Source organism: Anticarsia gemmatalis, chromosome 9, assembly GCF_050436995.1.
Source record: "Anticarsia gemmatalis isolate Benzon Research Colony breed Stoneville strain chromosome 9, ilAntGemm2 primary, whole genome shotgun sequence".
NCBI classification, from domain to species: Eukaryota; Metazoa; Arthropoda; class Insecta; order Lepidoptera; family Erebidae; genus Anticarsia; species Anticarsia gemmatalis.
The window spans coordinates 8,617,588-8,630,233 of NC_134753.1; the positions used below are offsets into that span (position 1 = coordinate 8,617,588).

Below are 12,646 nucleotides of genomic sequence, written 5' to 3' on the forward strand. Positions count from 1 at the left end.
AAAAATATCAACCCTGGGAAAATAAATGTAGGTACTTTCCATTCATCAGGATTTTTTTACGAAACGGTCAAAGAACTTACTATGGCAAGACTAGTTCAAATCTCGAATAAAGCTGTGACGTTTATCAGGTTCGTGATACAGGTCAGCCGAGGCAAAGTTGACTGTCTCAACTACGAAACTACTAAAATTAAACTCAGCTTTTTCTAATAGTGCAATCTAATTCATCATGACAATACATTGCTTTCGTCAAAAGAGTTTTAGAACCATTTCACTACAGAACTATGAAAAATAAGAAGTAGACCTCGTTCTATATCCATTTTTATATTTTTCACAGCTAAGGAAGTCCATTTTAATTATTGTTATCTCACTTGGGCATGAATATTCATCATTTTCAGCTGATTAAATATATAAACCACAGAAATCGGCTAAAATAACGTGCTAACGTTGCTAAATAATTATGCATATTAAGTAATTTCCAATAATTGTGCACTAATTTTGTATCAACTCCTTTGGCGGTTCGCGTGGGTGTGCCATGTTTGTAGTCAACATTAAATTTATTTTAGTAATGAGGAGAGATCAGAGAGAGATGAATGGCAGAGCACATTAATGCAAGAAAATAGCGAAGCCTTTAAATTTTATTCTAACTCACTCTTTGTCTTGTCCCTATTCCACAAGAAGCTTTCTTTCGCAAAAAAAGTTTTCAAGGGTCTAGCTGATGTGTCTGACCTCTAATTTCAAACTTACTAAGGTACCAATATCTTAAGAAAATAATGTACTGGTTCTATAAATTGTTCTTGGGATGAGTAATACAAAGTGCGCGCACTTAGCGAGCGTGGTACACTTCAATATGTTAACGGTTAACCACCCTCGTTTCGGAAGGAGACACGTGCTCAGCTGACGTACAGAACGTTATTTAATGCTATTAATATACGAGGTTCTTGAAGCCTATTTGTAAAGTTTTAAGATAATACATCCATAATATCATATCTGTTATACCCGAATACATTTTGCCATTAACAATGTTAATTTCATGTAATATCTAAAGGGCAGTTACCAGACTTCGGGCTGTGGGGAAATAAACTTATATAAATTAAAAAAAATACTAAAATGTAGAAATCGGGAACGGAACCCAAAACCTTAAGATCAATAGTCGGATACCTTAATGACCGTGCCAGAGATACAATTATAAATTTAAAAGGTAGATTTTAGCTGTATAACGTCTTTGAAAATATAATGTTGGAACATAACTCCATAGATAAACGAAGATATGAGAGCAAAGATAAAACAACTCGGTCCGCACATAGTTTCCTGCTTCCTGCGGTGAACATTACGAAAATATTTATCGGAGAACTTTGAAGGCTCGCCAAGAAGTTTCATGATAAAGTTAAGCAGAAGTTAAAAAATAATCGTTATTTTTGCAAAGGATACGAAGAAGGTCAATAATATCAACGTTTTTCGTTATTTATTTATAGATTTTCGTCTACAATGAAGGATGTAAGAAGATAAACTATTTTCTTTTGCGTGACTTTTTGAAGAGTAGAGTATAAATCTCATTATAATAATTCAATACAAAAAATATATTAAACTTTTAAAATATTTCAGTAAAAATAATAAAACGCAGAGTTTCTTTCTATTCACATTTAATCGCAATATAAACATGTGTTGACCAAAAAAAACTCGTAACAAACATTTGTGTCCAACAGAAAACAACAAACGTTCCCAAAAGTTGCACCAGCTTAACAAAGTAAATTATATTAGTTTCACTAGTTATTATTTTATTCATTGAGCCTCAACACTGCGTATTCTTAGCTTAGTATGTTTTTAAAAGGCAGTGAAAAAACTATAAAATATTGCGGCTCTTTGCTTAGAAAAAGGCTAGTTAATTAAGAGGAAAACAGCAATAAATCTTTCACTTTATAAAACAATTTAACTTACACTAATTATACGTACAGGGACGAGCATAAATAAAAAAACAGTAGTTATTATACCAGCATCTTAAATGAGAGTAAATATATTTATGCTTGTAACTGTACGTTATTTTAGCAAATAACCAATAGTTTTCTTACAGATTCAAAACAACACCATACTCATAAACGCATATAGCAATTTATTAAGCTTTTTTACTGCTATACTGTGCTAAAACCGTTATAAGGTAGCGTTATCGAATAACGTTGTAACACAAGTCGTTTTTATTATTTGTTTTTCCATTATACGCCGCGCCGGTTTAATTTCATCACATAAATAGGAATGTCGATTAATTTCATACGTTTTACGATATGCCTGCCATACGAGTACATACCAGACATTGTCGTAAAATAATATTCGGAAGCTTATTTTAGCAGAACAAAATGTACTGCTTTAAAACAAATAATCGTTATTTATTAATATTCTACAGATACAATATATGAAGAGCAATATCGGAAGTACATAGCCTTTAGAATAGTATAATATTAATAAAAATATAAGTACTTTATGGTCTGTCTTAAGTTTATATAAGGCATGTATAGTATTGGACTATCACATAGATTTGTTTATATATTTTTTAAAAAGGTATTTAAAATACACACATAATAAATATAGACATTATAAAACATTAAATAGTATTAATTATTTATTTGTTTATAAATATGTGTTTAAAACACGCTACATGTAATATTCTATGCATAATTGTACTGACATTGTACTGACTGATGAAATACAACAGTAAGGATTTGGTTCATTAATATCTTAAACTAAGGGTTCGTTTTGCTTTATTATGTTACATACAATAAGTGTTACAGTAGCGCGATTTTCTACAGTCGGTATAGAGTATCAAAAGTTTGACATTTAAAATGTACTTTAAAAAAGTTCTTAGGATATCCGCTAGGGGCGCTGATCAGGTTTTTATACATTGTTTAATAGCTACAGTTTTCGATAAATCGATAGTGGTAGAAAACCGCGTTATTGGTTCTATTCATTAACTAGGTCAATTATTTGTGGTCAAAATGATTATTTTTATTTGTATTAAATAAGTAAATATGAGTAACGTCTCGACCAGAATTATTTACACAATAGTTTTGTGTGAGTTGCTATGGTAACCGATAGCCGAATCACTGGGTATGGCAGCTAGCTATATTAAAACATTATGTAACAAATTCATTGTAAAGATTAATTACGATTTACGAGGATAGGCACACTTTTCGACTAAGCATCAGAAGATTAAATCTATAGACAACAATAATAATTCGAGTTTAAGCTAATTCGTGAAAAATACAAATCCTTTGAAATTTTTCCTATTACAAAAAGTAATAACATTTTTTTCTTGCAAAGGGTTTTGTAGTAACTCGTAAATATATTCATTGTGTATCAATGAAGTCTGAAAATTCTGAGAATCGCTGCTTGTTTGAGGAATTTCAATAATCACTTATTTTAATGTAACACTCATCGCAAGTAAGGGTCTCCCCACACTTATAGACGCGGAATCGGCTAACGCTGGATAAAAGAGCCTTTATGACTGTGAAATAAGAGTCGGACGACGCGTCGTAACGGATGATCGGCGTTATGCCAAATAGTGAAATGATACGCACTCGGCTTAAGCCGATTGCGGGTCGATAAATGTGGGGAGACTCTAAGTCGACTGTCGTCGGTAACAAGATGTAACAAGTTTTGAAGTTAGTTGGTTCATTCTGTGTGGGTTTCTGGTGAAGGGTCAGGCTCCTCAGTGTGGCCGAAAGTGCCGTCACCGCTTCTCTTTGCTCGGTTGATTATCATAGAGTTGGTGGCTGCTTTCACTGTAACAAACAACATAAGTTAGGTCTGAATGAAAACGACGGAACTATTTTATGGTTTCTGTATTAGGTGTCATTGATCTAAGACATACTATTATTTTGATACGGAATATTTGATATTTTTAAGAATAAATTTTGTGAGTAACCTAAACAGACATTAAGAGTATTTATATATCAATTGTATATATAGTTAATTTTAGATGAAATCTTTCAGGTAACTAACTAAATTTATTATTAAAAACATACAAGGTTTCTTTATCATTTTGAAAATGACAATGTAAAATATCTGACAAAACACAATAGTTATATTACTATTTACTATTTCAACAAAACTTGAAATGGTAAATCGTCATCACATTATTCAAACAATAAGCCAGTTATTTCTATATAAAATTAATCTTTTATAGAAGTATTCAGTGAAACACGAGCAATAACCTCACACACGAGTCTCGCGGTACATAAGCCGGAGATAAGTCTTTACAAACCTTTTTTTACAAAGAAAACACGTGAAAAAGGCCCGACGATCACAAAGAACGAACAAGAGATTATTTTGAAGGTATTTTTGTGATTCGGTACAGGCCACTTGCTATTGAAATAGTTTTCGGGTTTCGTTATAATAATATAATCGATATTAATTCTTCCATAAATTCAATAGGTAGTTAAGGACTTGTATAAATGATTTTAAAGTAAGATTGATTAACTTAAAGATTTTACTTCACTTAAGTGCGGGTACAATAGTTTGCGGTTTTAGTATAAGAAACAAAACTACGGCAACTGCCTGTAATTTTAATGAAATAATTAAACCTTTGCTTATGGTCATATTCCATAGCAAAATATTTTTTTTATTTTAATATCGCTGATATTACCTACATAGTTAACAATGTAATATTGTGTAATTCAATATTTAAATAAAGATATTAATGAATTCACAACCAGCCAAAACGAGAAATCGCACAGATTTACTTAAGATCAAGGAATTGCGTATTCCATTCCAATAAAAACATATCGTGTATTCTAGTATATATCTACATGCAGAACTACGCCGACCGCGATGTTGACTGGACCAATATTCACTAAATAAACGCTATTGCTATGCCTGTGAGCCTCAAGCGAAATCGCCGAACACAAATATTTCCATTTCCACTACAATTTATTTGAGATCTAAAGTAAACCTGACTATCTATATTTTATTTAAATACTAAACATTTTAGTGAGCCTTTTAAGAATTTTTCGTAAAAAATAACTCCAGACATTAAGACCTTTTAATTTTTAGGCTATAGAATATAAAAATGTGTTTGTGTAGTGATAGTTTTATCTAGTAATTTTTCTACTTTAGATATCTATATTACACACGTATTTCACAATATTTCACGGTTTCGTTTATACAAAATGTGCTATAAATAATCTTAGTAGGTACGGTATAGCATGTGGTAGTAAGTAGGTACTGAATAAAAATGTTAAAATTAAACGTTTAAATTTTCCTTGAAATATATAATAGACTCCCAATGGACGGCCAAGAAAATCAACGTTTAAAAATTCAGTGCAATTTGAGTTTTTATTAAAATCCAACATTCCTTTGAGATTTTCAATATTTATAACCGTGGGTATGGCTGAACTGAAAAATTGTTTAAAATTTTTGAAATAACTTATTACAAATTATATATTTGTATATAATATGGTCTATTTTCAGAAAGAAAAATAATGTACTGCACATATTCTGCTTGAGGCCAAAATAATTAGGAAGTATATGTTCAGGCCAAATAAAAGTTGCTGAAAGTTATAAATTTACATACGTGCCCACCCATATTTGTCACCCATTTTAAAAAGTTTAACTTTTGTGTTTAATTGTGGTTTCATATAATTATGAGGTACTGCTTCCGAGGCTTCTGATTCCGCTCATTTAGATAATTTGTAAAAGCGCTCGCCAAAATGGATCTAAATCGGTTCAGTAATTTAATAAAAAAATGGCAAGTACCTTTCCCCTTTCTATAACAAAATGGATTTTATTACACTAATAAGTTTACCCCCAATTATTTGACATTGGCAGCAAATAGTTTTACTTAATTCAAATTTATAATTGACATTTTTGACAGTTTAAAAAATAAACGTTGCATAAATTTATGGAGGAAAAATAATAGCAACATCAATTTCTAAATAAACGACACTGTATACAAGACAGAGGAAGTGTGAGCGTTCAATTGATCTTCAATGAATACACACTGATTGTTACTTTGCGAGAGTTTTAATTAAAAAGCATTTTTGTCTTGTTCATTCCTTTGTAATCGAGTTTGTTATCTTTTAATTGCTTGAAATTGAAACACACGTTTTTACACTTTTCTTTTGATATGTCGAAATTGTAACCGTAAAATAAATTATGACTTTTTAAGGGATATGTCTGAAAGTTCCGTACTTGAATGAGAAAAAGTGACCCTTGTTAGGTTAGGTTAGGTTACTTGGTCGAATACCAATGAAGTCAGCGAAGTGATTTATGTACCTTTTTACTTTTCTGTTTAATGTATTTATTTCCCCGTATATTATAAGCTACATTTTTTGCTTCACTTTAAAAATAGGCAGTCGTAGTCACAGTTAATATTTAAAGTAAATCGTTCGTTTTTCTGGTCCTAATGTGTTAACCACTAATTTACTTAAGTTCGTCTCCAAATGCTAATGATGTCTTTCATATTTGTGGCCAGTGATAGTTTCGGTTCATTTCAAAAAGGGATTTATGGACAAAATACGAGCTTCCCTGAAACCAATAAGTAATCGTACACAGTGGTAGTACTTACAGTCGTAAGCCCATCCAATCTTGGCGAAGGTGTCGATAAAGTTGGTGGATATATTGAGCCTGCCCAGCTCCGAGGTTCTGTAGTCCCAGGGGAACACGTGGTGGTAGTTGTGCCACCCCTCGCCGAGCGCCGCCAGGCTCACCATACTGTTCTCTACGGGTTTCATGAACCTGTACAAATACAAATTTATTTTAGTATATTTTACACATTTTATGTAAATAAATAAAATAAAAAACATTTATTAGAGACCATATTACAGTGAGAATAAAAAATGATTAACGAGAACTTAAGTTAAATTAGAGAGGTAGAAAATATAAGGGTAGTAATAAAAGTCTTTTCACTTTAGTGTGCGACTATGGCCAGTGGAATCTGCCGAAACTTCAAGAAATCCAGTATAAAATATAATAATATGTTCGATACTATGCGAGCAAGGTTAAAGTGTAAAAATTAACTTTGTTAAGAAGCTCTCGCAATTACGATTGGTTAAAGTAGTGCTTAAAACGTTGGAATGGGTTGAGAGTTTTTTCAAATCGTATCGGACTAGAACTGTGTTTAATCCTCGTGTAAATTCATGGAAATATTAGAAACTACAGGTTAACTTCGGGTCAAAGTTACTCAACCCGCGAGGCCCTTGATTTCGGTAAACACAGCTTTCGAAATAACGAGGCCGCGAGGATCTGTTAATACACTTCAAATAACAAATACCTTTTAGTAAAGTACCACTAAATTTGTGTAATAGCGCGATCCTGTACAATCGGTACTGTCGAGTATCAAAATTTTGACATTTAGAATGTACTGCCAATATATTTCCTACGACACCCGTTAGAGGCGCTGATCAGATTTTCATACAAAATTTCTCGATGACAGTAGCTCAATTCTCTATTACTATCGAATACCGACAACCGACCTGTCATCGAGAAATGAGAAGTAGTAGAGAATCGAGCTACAGGTCGATTGTCGGTAGTCGATAGTTGTAAAGAATAGAGCTACTGTACCTCGATTCTCTACCACTATCGAGTACCGACAACCGGCTAGCTATCGACATTTGACAGTTAGAATGTACTGCCAAAATGTTTCCTACGACAACCGTCAGAGGCGCTGATCAGATTTTGATACAAAATTTCTCGATGACAGTTCGGTTGTCGGTAGTCGATAGTAGCAGAGAATCGAGCTACTGTTACTTCTGATTATGCCAATAGTTACAAAAATCTTTGTGTTTTTTGTTGTGTAATTAGCACAAGGTGCGTACCCTCAATAGAACAATCAATGTATTGTTCTGTCATAGTTGATTCATGGAGTCTTTGGCGTAATGCTACTACAAATATTAATTAATTAATTTATTAACTATTATCATGAACTACCTAATTCATTCAAATTCGAAGCCTGTTCACTAAAAAGTAGAACTCGTACTGACTTATGTCGCTTTTTAATGGATTTAGCTTTCAAAATTCAGCTCGCAAATATTATGGAATCTAGTCGTGGCCCTGCATTTCACATAAATATTAAATGACTAGCATGCCAGTGTTCGCTATAAGAGTACCGAGTAAATCCACTTTGCGAACTCTGTTTATGTTTTCTTTTAACATGGCAACATTTCGTTACTTTTGTACGGTTTTCCTTTCCATTAATTTCGAAGCGACCCGACAACTGCACCCACCATTTGCGATTGTATATTATTCAAATGAAATTTTAATGTTTTATTTAAATTGTTTTGTGATTTAGTTACATAGTACTTCTATTTAATATACATAACTAATAATCCTACTATTATGTATATTATGTGAAAGTTTATCAGAATGGAAGTTAAGTTTGTTACTAATACTTTTACCATCGGAAAACATCTTTAAGTGGACGAAATTGCAAGTCGATATAGCATCATAGTATACTATATAGAGTAAACAATAGTCACCTTTACACATACACTCTATCACGCATAAAACAACAATCGCGCGTAAAAGAGCGCGCGTATAAAGGGTGTGCAAGGGGAAAGGAAAGACCACGCGCCGCGATCATCAGTCAAGCCCGCGAAGAAAATTTTTAACAGGTTTTTCCGCGCATAATCCTGTACGCTCCTAAGAACGGGCGGTAGAGAGTATGTATAAAGCTGGTTAATAGCTATCTCACCTGTCATAAGGTTTGTTGCCCCACATATGAGCGAAGCTGTTGACACAGAAGGCGATGTTGAGCGTGATGGTGAACCGAGTCACGAAGCTCACGATGAACGCGTTCACCAACGTCTCGTTCCAGAAGTACCATGGAATCCAGATGGGCAGTGCAATGTTCAGTAACGCGAACAATGGAATGAAGAACCTTTAACAAACATAAACCATTAATTTACAGGAAATTCTTTGAAGAGACGAGTAATTAAATAGCTTTTGAATATTTTGCACCTGACGAGGAATAATCTTAAAAGATCGGAGTGCGCTGTTTTATAAAATATATTTATAATATACATATGTTTTATAATATATTTGTGTGGCAAGAAACCGAGAAACAAAGAGCCGAAATGCAATAATCACATGTAACATAGGCGTGTCAGTCATTTTCCTGTTAAGTCCTTATCACGCACTATATCAATCTTCCAATGACAGTTTCGGAGGATAATGCCGCTGACAGAAGCACAAACGCAAACCGTGAACAGGTCACTGGTCTTGTAAAGAAGATCGTCCTTTAAAGATAAACCTAACAAAATCAATGTGGAGGGAACCTTAGGAAGTGATTCATTATTGTATGTGTAAATATAAGGATATGTTTCTGATAGGAGCGAGTCCATCAATAATTCACAAGCTGCCTTTTGGCTATTATCGCGTCAGCTATCCAACAGTCGGCTGGATTTATGAATGTGCCGTCATTTGTATGTAATATCCTGGGCGTTTTATGTGCGGATTTGATTTACTGCGAGCACCTCAATTTTATTGAAAAATGTAGGTCAAAATGAAGTGCCGATTTGGATCAACGGTTTGAGTATAAATTGATACGTACTACAACCGGTACCATCGGTCTCTTGTACCATTTCTCGGTAATTCAACTCAATTATTAAGCTACAGAAATATAATTCTGACATAATTACAACTCCCCGTTGGTCTAAAATTTCAAATTAGTTTCAGTACCATTCTGGCTGTATCGAGACTTGTTATCAAATGTGCGAAATCGAAAATACAGGTACGAAATAGAGGACAAAATATACTTTATTTAAAAAAATATATTGGTTTTTTTACCCATAATTATATAATTGTAAAAGAGGCCCTTAGAAATACTGTATCATACTGTTAGCTAACATACAGGTATGTAGACAAACTAAAATCTAGATTACTATCCTTGGCTTGTTTATCGATGTGTATCGTCACGTAATGGTCACGCTGACATGCGTTTGATCATTGTAACATTTGTAACATTTCTTATTGCTACTCTGCTCCTATTGGTCGTAGCGTGATGATAGCCTATAGCCTCCCTCGATAAATGGACTATCTAACACTGAAAGAATTTTTCAAATCGGACCAGTAGTTCCCGAGATTAGCGTGTTCAAACAAACAAACAAACTCTTCAGCTTTATAATATTAGTATAGATGCAGCGCAGCAATTTATTATGATAAAAGGAAACGTATAATATAAACCAATATTTCATTGCGACAATTAATCCAGTACGTTATGAAATTGTCCGTCAATTACTGTGAATTTTATGATCGTGGCGTAATTGCACATCTGCTAGATGAATATTTTGAATAAAGTAATAACTAACTATGACCTGAACGTCTAGAATGTTCACAAAATAAGGTCGCCGTACAAAGACCCTTGCTTATATCTTAAGCGACTACAAGAAAAAAAGAGGTTCTCAATTTGTCATATTTTATAACTTTCCTTTGGGTGTATCAATCAAGAAGATTTTTATTTGAAAGTTAGTGCTTCCCATTAGGTCGCATTTGAATCGATACCGTTAATTTTTTTGCGATTTACAATATAATGGCGTTGAAGGAGACAAAAAAATAGTTATCGAATTAATCTATGAAAAAACGAGACACAAAACCATTGCAATTTTAGTTTTAGAATATTTTGTTCAGAAATACGCAGAAATAAAATAAAATAAATAAATGACGATTGCCTAAACATCGAACTTTGTTGTACAAATTGTTGAATCTGTTGTCCCTCCCGTTTGTCGCTTTGGGAGTAACCTTCATTTAATTTAGTCTGAGTTGGACCTAGAATGTTACTGTTTCTATGTGTTAGATGTTGAAATTGTTTTACATGTGTCGTGTTATTAGAAAAGTTTCAAACACATTGTATCCATGTATTTTGGAAGGTCTTTTGGAGACGGTATTTTATTTACAAATAGTTTTATGGTCAGTTGTAGATAAGCAAGTAAATGAAACTGGTTTAATTTAATAAAAAATTGCTTGTTGATGAAGATTGATACATTATACATACACATTTTTTAAAATATCAGCATCAAATATGATTTTTCTGACCTATAATTATTTGTCAATCATTACGTTGTTACCTATCGTGCATTCAGTACCTATATATAAAATTCCCTGTAATTCAAACAAACTTAAAATTCTTTGTATCCGTGGTTTTGAAAATAAAGTTTCAAAGAGAACTGAGACTGGAAGCTGATAGTGACAGATCGATTTTATTTCAAGTTTTCTTAGCCAGTATCTTACTACAATAAAGGTTTCCTAGAATAAATGTATGGAACAAATCTATTGACTACTACAATATCAAACTTCCCCTTAATATCGCAAGTTACACAAAGCCCATTAGACTAGAAATTAAACATTATTATTTTCATTTAAATATATTTTGATAATGTATTTCAAAATCCCACAAGATACCCGCTAGAGGCGTTAGTAAGATTTTTAAACACTATAACCTTGCTATAGCGCGATACACCTACGGTCAAGTATCGAGAGTTGTCATTTCAAATGTACTGCCAAAATAGTTCCTACGGCGTCCGATAGAGGCGTTCATCAGGTTTTCATTTTTTTTTAAATGCTTACCATTTGTCGACAACCGATAGTTGTAAGAAGTCGCCAGAAATTCAGTTAAAGAAAGCTTTGTGTATTATTGACTGCCATTCTATGATGTTGAAATTCTCATATTACGTCATAGAAGTGAAAAAAAAATGCAAACATATTATACTGTATTTGTTTTGACACTTACATAGACGTCAGCATGTTGTTATTTTAAGATACGCCGCGATTACAATGTCGCTTTTTATTTGACCTAGTTTTGCCTAGACTTCGCCAGAGTTTCTCTGCGTCCTATATCCATAATATGTTAATATGCTAACGTGCTTCAACACATTGAAAATCGATATGTTACAGTATTTAGGGTAGTTTGCTAAAAACATTCAACCAGCTATATTTTTTGGCAGACTTGGATTAATTTTGTGGGTTGATATTGATAACTGAGATCAGAAAATACGCTAGAAACAACACACAGGAAAGAGTCTACTACCGGCGAGAGAGAGGTTAGACTTTGAGACCACCATACTAGCAAAGTGCAAGAATAGGTATTTGACATCCCTTCATTAAAGATTCACCCTTAGAACAAGTGATGATTAAAATATACACACAACTCTGAAAAGAACAAACATTCAATGTTGCCAGTTACTTACTGCTTCTGTAACCTCACGACGGGGTCAGCCATGAGATCTAGTGAGGTCTTGCGCAGCGCCACTCTTCGGTCTTCAACGGCTGGGTGCGGCGTGAGCACCAGCCAGCCGACGTGCGCGAACCAGAACCCTCGCCTCACGTCATGAGGGTCGGCTGCCGTCTCTGAATACTTGTGGTGCACTCGGTGGTCCAGCGCCCATGTGTAAATGTCGCGCTGCAAAATAAATATAACATAAATATAATTTTAATATTTGTATTTTTTTTATATGTAAACGATGAAGGATAGTTGCAAAAACTATTTTAGAAAATTGAATAATTTTGTATTATCAACAATAAATTGCGAATATTTTTGAGCACTGCGTGATTTTTCGCAGAAATACAAATAAGTGTTTATAAGAGTGTAATTTGTAAAAGAGCGCAAACGCTTTTGTAGATACGTTTACAAAAAAAATCGAATTTACATTCAAAGAGCTTGAATTTT

At 33.3% G+C, this 12,646-nt stretch overlaps 1 pseudogene; it reads right to left on the reverse strand.

Moving 5' to 3' along the window:
• Positions 1-1,623: 1,623 nt before the first annotated feature.
• The window catches only part of LOC142975340 (acyl-CoA Delta-9 desaturase-like), a 45,411-nt pseudogene continuing 34,388 nt past the window's right edge, over positions 1,624-12,646 (reverse strand).